Below are 9,603 nucleotides of genomic sequence, written 5' to 3'. Positions count from 1 at the left end.
TCAGTTCAGGAAATAAATAAATAATTCAACACTTGATCTTGATTTGCAAATATACTTCCAAACGTCATCAAAAACCAATCTGCAAACAAAATAAATAAGAAAGACATTAATATATTATTAATTACATCTAAAATCATATTTAAATAATTTTATTTTATAAACCAATTTAATAGAAATGCATATAACAATCCAAAACTTCAAAAAGCTGAAGTGATCCTTAATGATAAGCAACACAGATAACAGAAGATGACAAAAGATTGCAAGAATACCATGTATCACTAGAACTAATGCCAACAAGAACCAAAGAGAATCACATGACGTGTTCACAAACTAATCAATCCATAGTTTTTATAGGAGTTACCATTTTCATTTAAATCTAAATATGTTCCTATTTTATTTTTAACTTCAACGAGGTAAAAGGTCAAAACACACATGCAAGCAAACATAAAAACAAAAACAAATACACACGAATAGATATTGAAATAAAAACACAATTAGACCTCCAAACAGTTTGGGTTAATTATATTTTATATGGTTTTGTCCAAAAACACTTTACCTCCTTCATGTTTAAAAATATACACATAACCCTCTTGAAATTTGCAGTAAAGTGCAAATGTTGCAAATTATGGTTTAGTTAACCATGCGTTAACACACACTAAATTGAGCGTGTGTTAAGAAATATATATAATGATACTTTTGCCCCTTTTTCAATTTGCCTTTTTCTATTCTTTTCTTCTTCATTCCCTCTCCCTTCTCCTCCTTTCTATAGCAGCGGACCCACTTGCCATTCCCCTTCTCACTTCCTCCTATATTTCACATGCCACCACCAACCAATAGCCTCATGGGCCACCATGGCTATCAACCACCTCTAAAACAAAACCCAGTATCCACTTCTCCAAACACCAAGGTTGGGTGACTTAGCAAGACATAGTCCACCAGGACACCACCATGCATTGCCAAACCCAACCCTAACACCTAGTGGACAAGCACATTTCACCCTCTCATCTTTCTCTCCCTCACAAGGAAGTAAAATTTTAAACTCATCTCCCTCTAACAACCTAAAAACAGAAAGTTCTAAACACAAGTTCTAAAGGCAACGAATCACCTTTTATGTTCTGAACTGTGAAAACTCCAAGAAAAGAAAAACAATGAAAATGAAAATGGGGTAGAAAATTTAGGGAAAAATGCTATATAGTTGAGTACGAGACTGAGGAGAGACATTGCCATTTTTTAAGACAGCTAAGCTGAGAATAATTAAGATGTTATTAATGAAATCATTAAACCAATGATTTGTATTGATCAATCACTATAGCCAAACTTTATGTTAGGAACAAAAGCAATTACTAACAATTAACAATAGACTACTTAAATTAGTACTGAGAAAAAAAATCGCTGTAAATAAATTAATCCCTCACGACAAGAGAAGCTGTGTAGGTGTCATATGAGAGAAGGGAGAGGAATGATATGAGACAGACCATGGGACAAGAAAGGGAAGAATGGGAAGAAAAACAAAAGGAAAAAGTCCCATCTAACACTTTATTGTTGACCTTGAACTATGTTTTTTGAAGAATTAAACAAAAATCAAGTTAGGTTTTCTTCGGTCAGAGTCTACAAGTCAACGGTTAACATTTAACATATGTTGTGATCTAATGTTCCCCATGACAACAAAACAATGTGCAATAAGTATATGCATTCAATAATCCAACACTCTATTGTCCATTTGGAGGTATTGACATCAACTTAAATAACCAAAATGTCCAGAAGGACCCAATTGACATCAACTTAAATAACTACAATGTCCAGAAGGACATCAACAGACCAATGTGCAATAAGTATATGCTAAGTGATTTCTACTAATATGAAATAGAACTAGACCATAGTAGGTATACTAAGTGATTTCTATTAATATGATCTATCTTCCACATACACAAAAAAAAAAATGTTCAATGCTCAGATGCCAATGGGAAGATAAGATCCATGACAATCTAGTTTCTTGTATTTTGCATCCTATAATTTTAGTTTTTTATTTTTTTAAAAGACAAAGACTAACTAGATTCTTGTGCTTGCTTACTTGCTTTGTTTACCTTGTGATTTGCATGATATCTCTAATTTGCATGGGTTGTATCAACAAAATCCAAAATTTGATCCAGGCTATGGCACTCCTCAGGCTATACATACACTTCTCGCTTCCACGGAAAGATCTCCTATTACCCTCACCTCAAATAATCCTCATGATGCACAAAGGGGTCAATGTCACATGTAAAGTTTTATTCAAGCTGCAAGTAGCAATTGTTTACTCCTCATATTTATCAACCTCAGTATTTTGCTGAACAAATATAAATAGATCCTCTGGAAAATGTGATACAAATGTTGATGAATAAGGAAATCTTTTAGCCAAATCTACTAGTGTAATAGATACCTTAGTTCCAACTTTATATGTAATTTTTTCATGAAAATGAAGACCTGGCAGAATGTTTGCATCCCCCTGCATTGCTTTTCTTTCAACCTCCATGTGAACCTGATATAAATTCCAGAGCAACCACAATAATTTTAATGAAGCAAGAAAATGTAAATATGGAACAGATAAGAGTACTTTTAACCAAGAAGCAGCATACGAGGAAGATGGGGAGGAGAAATTTTTTGATTTAATAAGATGTAATTTAACCAATTTAAGGAATATGTAGGTTATCGGTCATCAACCATTTCAATCATCTAATCTATGCTCAAAGGAGAAAAACAACAAACAGGAAAATCCAGTCACATCAAAAGCCTTCAATAGAAAAATACCCGCTCTCTTATTGTAGCTAACAACCCGTCATTCCATTGCTCACCATCTAAACAAATTTCTGCAAAATAAACAACTTTTTATTAAAGAAGCAATATATCACACTTAATGATATGCAATGGGTGCTCAAAAAAATCAAAATTAAAAATCAAAGAAAGAGTGAGAGTTTGCAAGAACTACACTAGTTAAATGGTAATGCAACAACTAGACTGCCAAATCTGTTTATGCATCCGCGTGAAATGTCCTCTAAATACCATACTTTAAAAACCAATATAGCTCATGCACTACAGGCATCAAGCACACTCCAAAAAAAGGTGACCACAGCTATGCATAAGACAGAAAATCTGACAGACAGGAAGCTGTTTCTTATTAACACAAGCATTCAACATTATAGTAAAGCAGTACTAAAAAAATAAGTTTAAATCAAAAAGTAAAACCTGAAGCACTTGAGCAGCATATCTCTGAGCTGCTGCATCTTGCTCAGCAAATCTGTGAGCATCTTCTGTTACCCTTTGTTCTTGCTCTACCCTCATCAAAACCTATCAGATAAGTCATAATCAATATATTGTTAGAAATCTTTATCACATAAGAGAGAACAAGAACCAATTTTTTACATATTTAATTGTCAAACATAAAGCAATGCAAAACCTGAAGCATGACATTTTCTTGTTCTTGCTTATCAGCAAGGGCATGTCGAAGCTCAGCAACCTCTAGCTCCAATTGTTCAACCTGAAGCTCATAAGCAAATAGTTAATATGAAAAATATTTTATTTAACATTTTAAACTAGGTAGAAGAATAAATAAGAACTCAACCACTAAACAAGCATCTTGCTTACAAAAATTTTAATAACTACATCAAACAATTTTAGCAGATTTCGAGTAGAAAAAGGTGAAAAACTTAGTAGGAATTCCCCACCTCTCTCTCTTTCCTCTTCGATTCAAAAACCACAAAATATGATCAGGAAAAAGAAATCAAAATACACCACAAAGAAGGTGAGGAATTTTGGCTGAATTCAATGAGTTATGGAAAAATAATTAAACAAATTAAGAAAACTCACAGTGGAATGGAAATACAGGGCCAGACACAAGCTCACAGAGGAGTCGTGATCAACATGGAATCATTCAGTGGAATGGAAATGCAGGTTTACATTGGAAAACATCCTTATGTAGATGTCTATGGTGGCAAATTGTGGATTAATATCCTGCATGAAAGCCTGAAACATGGGTTAGCACCGAAGTCTTGGACAGATTACCTACATCTCATAGTTGGTGGTACTTTGTCAAATGCAGGGATTAGTGGGCAGGCATTCCGTCATGGTCTTCAGATCAGTAATGTCCACCAGTTGGAAGCAGTTACAGGTTTGTACCCAAAAAATAAATAAATAAATAAATTTGTAACAGGACAGCATCGCATGTTCATAGATTGCATGGCCCTGCTTGGTGCAATTTATTAACTCTTTTAATTTTGGGAATCTGTGCCACTATGCCTGGTGCAATCTATCAAAAAGTTGAGGAAATGATGTTTTTAACTTCTGCTTATTGATTATCAACCTTTAATATAAACAAATAGGGACAATTACACTAAGATCTCCTCAACTATTTGGAGAAATCAGCTTACCCCTCATCTATGAACATGTACATTTTGATCCCTTCAACTATAAAATGTATCACTTTCACCCCCTCTAGACCACCTTTTAGAAGGGTGCAATTGAACGATTTTTATAGTTAAGAGGTCAATATGTAAGAGTTCATAGATGATGAGGGTTAAGATGATATTCACTAATAGTCTAGGGGATCTTGGAATAATTAACCATAAAAAATACTGCACCAAACAGGCTCATTACGCAATTTGAGAACTAGATCAACATACGACACATGTAAGATTAAGATGGAAAAACCATACAACAACTTCAACTTTAACTTTGTTCCACCTGTTTTCCATTCATTAAAAACTGGACTAGGAAGTTTCCAGTTTTCCTCATCATATTGTCCAAGAATCAGACCTTGTTTTCATAAAAGATACATAACCATTGGTCACTGAACAGCAGTTCATCACATTCTTAGAATTTGTATTTGCATTCAAAATTTACTGAAATTGTGTAGGAAAAGGGGAGGTAGTAAATTGTTCAGAGAAGCAGAATGCAAACCTCTTTCATGGTGTCCTTGGAGGACTTGGCCAGTTTGGTATAATCACACGAGCAAGAATTTCTCTAGAACCAGCCCAAAAATGGTAAAAACACACATATATTTGTAAACTTCAAAATGAGGACTTGGCCAGTTTGGCATAATCACACGAGCAAGAATTTCTCTAGAACCAGCACCAAAAATGGTAAAAACACACATATATTTGTAAACTTCAAAATAAGCTCCAGTATCGTAGAATTTACCAGTTTCATAACACCATGCCATTCCGAACAGGTAAAATGGATAAGAGTTTTGTACTCAGACTTCTCCACATTCATCAGAGACCAGAAGCATTTGATAGCTGCAAAGAACACGTTCGATTACATTGAAGGATTTGTGATAATAAACAAGACAGGTCTCCTGAATAATTGGAGATCATCATTCAATCCGCAAGACCCAGTTCAAGCCAACCAATTTCAATCAGATGGAAGAACAATTTACTGTCTTGAATTGGCCAAAAACATCAACCTAGAAAAAAATGATATAATATACCAGTTGAGGCATGTCATGACCCACCAATCCTCCATTATAGTTAGTAAAGAAGCAAATAAACCCAATGGCTCTAATACCTGCTTGCTTGCTTGGTGCAGGAAATTGAGAACTTATCCCAACTAAGCTATATCTCATCAACACTTTTCGTATTAGAAGTTTCATATGTAGAATTCTTGGATAGAGTTCATGTGTCCGAGATCAAAAGGCTTGTGGGAAGTTCCACACCCATGGCTCAATCTTTTCGTCCCTAGAAGCAAAATACACAATTTTGCTGAAGAAGTTTTTGGCAACATTCTAACAGATACAAGCAATGGAGGTTATAGAGTAATAAACTATCCTGGCCAATTAGATTTATAGGGTAATAAACTATCTTGGCAACATTCTATTAGAAAGAAAAAAAACATTGAACAATTAGATTTATAGGCTAATCAACTATCCTGGCCATAAAATCTAGAAATAATACATGTATATATACATATGTTTTATATAAGCACATGTTCTTTAGAAAGAATAAAGTGAAGGCAACACATCTATAGAAAGAGGCCCAAAAACAAAATACCTTCAAGCTTCCAGCTATGCAATCGAGGTTATCTTCTGGATGTAAGTAGATGTAAATAATAATTACAAATCTTTATGCCAACAGTTTAAATATAATTGTCATAGCCCTACAGCTCTCCAAACAAGTTCATCTACTTCCAAAAATAGAAAAAAAAAAATATATATATATATATATATAGTACAAACCAATAAACCAACTTCAATAAAACATACCAAAATACCCCACACCCTATGAGAAGCAGCAGAGTCCACACCCTGGGGATCATCAATGAATAGTTCCAGAGATTTTCAGCTACAACAAAAATGTATCTCGGAACATTGTTTGTGACAACACTAACACCATAAAACAATAAAAACTACAAAGAATGCTAACAACCAAGGCACTAACTCTCCACCAGGTACAACTTGCAAAATCAATTTCAGTATACAAACAAAAAGATAATTTCTGATCTAAAATTAATCATCTAATTGTCTCAAATCAATTAGGATGTAATAAATAATTTTAGACCCAACCACACTAAATAACTAATTCACTAAGATGTAACAATCATCCTAGGACACAACCACACTGAATAATTAACTAAGTTGTATAAAAAACACACCCACACAGGATAAAATCTGTCTTCTTCTTCAAAGAACAGAATGAAACCAAAGAAAAATTCAACTCTCTCTCTCTCTCTCACTCTCTCTTGGTTTTCTTCCTCAAATCTTCATCATTTTCTTTCATTTTCGTTTCATTGTACTCACAAGATCAATGTCTTTCACTTTCTTAACTAAAAAATAAAGTAAACCCAAATACATTTAAGAAATTTCTGTTCAAATAAAATAGCAAATTTTTTTATTCTATAATTTTTTTCCCCCAAATCTTTGTTCAATATGAGGAAACAAAGCACAAATCACCAGAATTGAATCCCTATTTTATAAATCTAATCCCTAAGCAGAACATTGATGGCTAACAATTAACTACCAAGAAAAACCCAAAAAATACATATAAACTTGAAAACCCAAATGATAAATCAAAGCTTTTAAATCGCTCAATAAAGAAAACAATTCCAAATTTATTACCAAATCAACAATAAAGCCAGATTATAAGCTAAAAAAAATGTGCAGATTGAAACCCATAAAATTTTTTAAACAACTCAATTAAATCGATGCATTACAAGGAAAAAATAGAGAAAAAAGAACCTGTGTTTGATGCAGAAAATGGAGCCCTATTTATACAGGAAGGACCGACGGTAGTGTAGTCGTTGAAGGTGGAGTAGCAAGGGAAAGAGCTATGGCGGAGAGGTATTACCTGTGTGTTTTGAGAGAGAGAGAGTGAGAATTGATAAACAGAGAAAGGGCAAAAAAATTAATACCCTATTTTGAGAGAGAGAGAGAGAGAGAGAGAGATGGCAAACAGAAAAGGATTAAAAAAAAATTAACTTGTTTGTTCCAGTTTTTAAAAATTAGTTTTCAGAAAATTTTATTTATTTATTTTTCATATTTTAATATTTTTCATGAATTTTTTTAATATTTTAAGTTTTTTTTAAAAATTTTTAGACACACTTAATATAAATATACTTAAAAAGTATAATATATGTGAAAAAAAATATTTCAAAAATACACTAAATATCAAAAAATATAAAAAAATATATGAAAATTCATTACATTTTTCATATTTTTGTGTATTTATTAATTTTTTAAAATATTTTTTCACAAATATTTAACTATTTAGATACATCTAAATAAGGTGTATCTAAAAAAGTAAAAAAATTACTTAAAATTTAAAAAATATTAACTAAAAACTAAAAAATACGAAAAACAAAACACACCGTTTTTAGAAAATTAAAACCAAACGCACTGATGTTTTCTTTTTTTTTTTTATTGCTGCTCAATACATTAAAATTTTTCTACCAAAATTGGTGACAACATTATTTTCTCACCAAAAGATCTCAAAAATATTTGGTGGCGAAACTTATTTTTTTTCTCACCCAAAAGTAAGTATTTATTGACGAAAATAAACTTCCTCACCTATTATTTTTATATTTTTATTATACATGACAAAATTTATAATTCCTCATGTATTATTCTTATTTAGTGACGAAATTTGTTTTCTTCACTAATTTTCGTCACCATACCAATACAGAGAATAAGAGAAAGAGACACCAAAAAAAGAGTAAAGAGAAATCACGTACTAAATCACCGAGCGAAGAAGATGTGGCGGTTACCGGCAAGGCTACTAGTGGCGGCGACGATCGGCAAGGCTAACGGAGTCGACAATGGCGATCGGCGTGGTGGAGGAGCAAGAGGTAAGACAAATTAATACCCTATTTTGAGAGAGAGAGAGAGATAGAGATGATAAACAGAAAAGGGGTAAAAAAAATTAATACCCTATGTTTTTTTTAATTACCGCTCAAGATATCAAAAATTTCCCACCAAAATTGGTGACAAAATTATTTCCTCACCAAAAGATATCAAAAATATTAAAACGTTTTGGTGACGAAAATATATTCCTCACAAATAATTTTATAATTAGTGACAAATTTTTTTCTCACCAAAAGTCCCAAAATTTTGGCGCCACAAAAAAAAAGTAGCGGGAAATTTTTTGGTGACGAAACTTAATTTTTCCTCACTTAAAATGAAGTATTTATTGACGAAAATAAATTTTGTCACCTATCATTTTCATTTTTTTATTATATGTGACAAAATTTATAAATTCCTCACGAATTATTTTTATTTAGTGACGAATCTTATTTTCTTCACTAGTTTTCGTCACCATAGGTTACTTTTGTTGTAGTGAGTTTTAATTCGGTTTGCAATTAATTAGCTTAGCTTAGCTAGCTTACCTTATTCATTCGGACCCTCCGTCGAGAGGGCACAATTTTGTAATAAGTATGCGTGTGTGTGATACATGTCTTCCAACCCCATTTCTTTCTCCCTTTTACTTATCAGCTTTCGATGTTTAGTTTAGGGCATATTTCAATTAGCATCCTTATACTTGCATGCGTGCATCATGCATCTATCTTGCATGCACCGGGCTTGGCGCATCATTCAAACTGCATTGTATTTTAATACACTTTCTTGAATACGTGTTTCAAAGCATGTTATCAAGTGTTGCATTCACATGACATCTTAGAATAGCCGAGCCTATCTTAGTTGCATTTTTGCAAGTGTTGCATTAGGCATTGTTGACATAACTAGGATCATGCATGATTACTAACTAGCTTCTGTTTTGGCTCGGAGTACACTGTAAGTGTTTATGCTTTAGCATCCTTGCATGTTTGTAAGTGGCTGCCATGATAACATGCTTGCCATGAGGCTATTTGCTTAACTACTATAACTGCATGAATGCCAGTGGATGAAGGCTTCATTGCTTGAATTGGAACAATTCATGGAAATGTGTGTTTTAAGCCCACTTGAGAGTGGCAAAATCATGTTGTTTTCTAAGCCCACTTGAGGGTGGCGAATCTGCGTCTTAGCCTACTTGCGAGTAACAACTTCAAACCATTTTCAAAAACAAACATCGAATTGTTTTGTTCCAATTCAGGTGATCTAGTCTATACTTGTATGCTGTGCGCATCACATAGTAAAGCTAGCTAATA

At 33.1% G+C, this 9,603-nt stretch overlaps 1 long non-coding RNA gene and 1 pseudogene across 1 annotated transcript; one reads left to right on the top strand and one right to left on the bottom strand.

Moving 5' to 3' along the window:
- Positions 1-3,433: 3,433 nt before the first annotated feature.
- Positions 3,434-5,818, top strand: LOC145816063 (cytokinin dehydrogenase 6-like; annotated as a pseudogene).
- Positions 5,819-6,004: 186 nt separating this feature from the next.
- Positions 6,005-7,365, bottom strand: LOC145816141 (uncharacterized). Its single transcript, XR_014358562.1, has 2 exons — positions 7,205-7,365; positions 6,005-6,274 (listed from the first exon to the last, which is right to left on the bottom strand). It is a non-coding gene; the product is annotated as an uncharacterized LOC145816141 (long non-coding RNA).
- Between the last annotated feature and the right edge of the window lie 2,238 nt (positions 7,366-9,603).

This window comes from Camellia sinensis, unplaced genomic scaffold, assembly GCF_055761805.1.
Source record: "Camellia sinensis isolate YWXY unplaced genomic scaffold, ASM5576180v1 Unanchor3, whole genome shotgun sequence".
NCBI lineage: Eukaryota > Viridiplantae > Streptophyta > Magnoliopsida > Ericales > Theaceae > Camellia > Camellia sinensis.
Note: the sequence above shows the minus strand (reverse complement) of the source record. Positions and strands in the feature narration are given on the sequence as shown.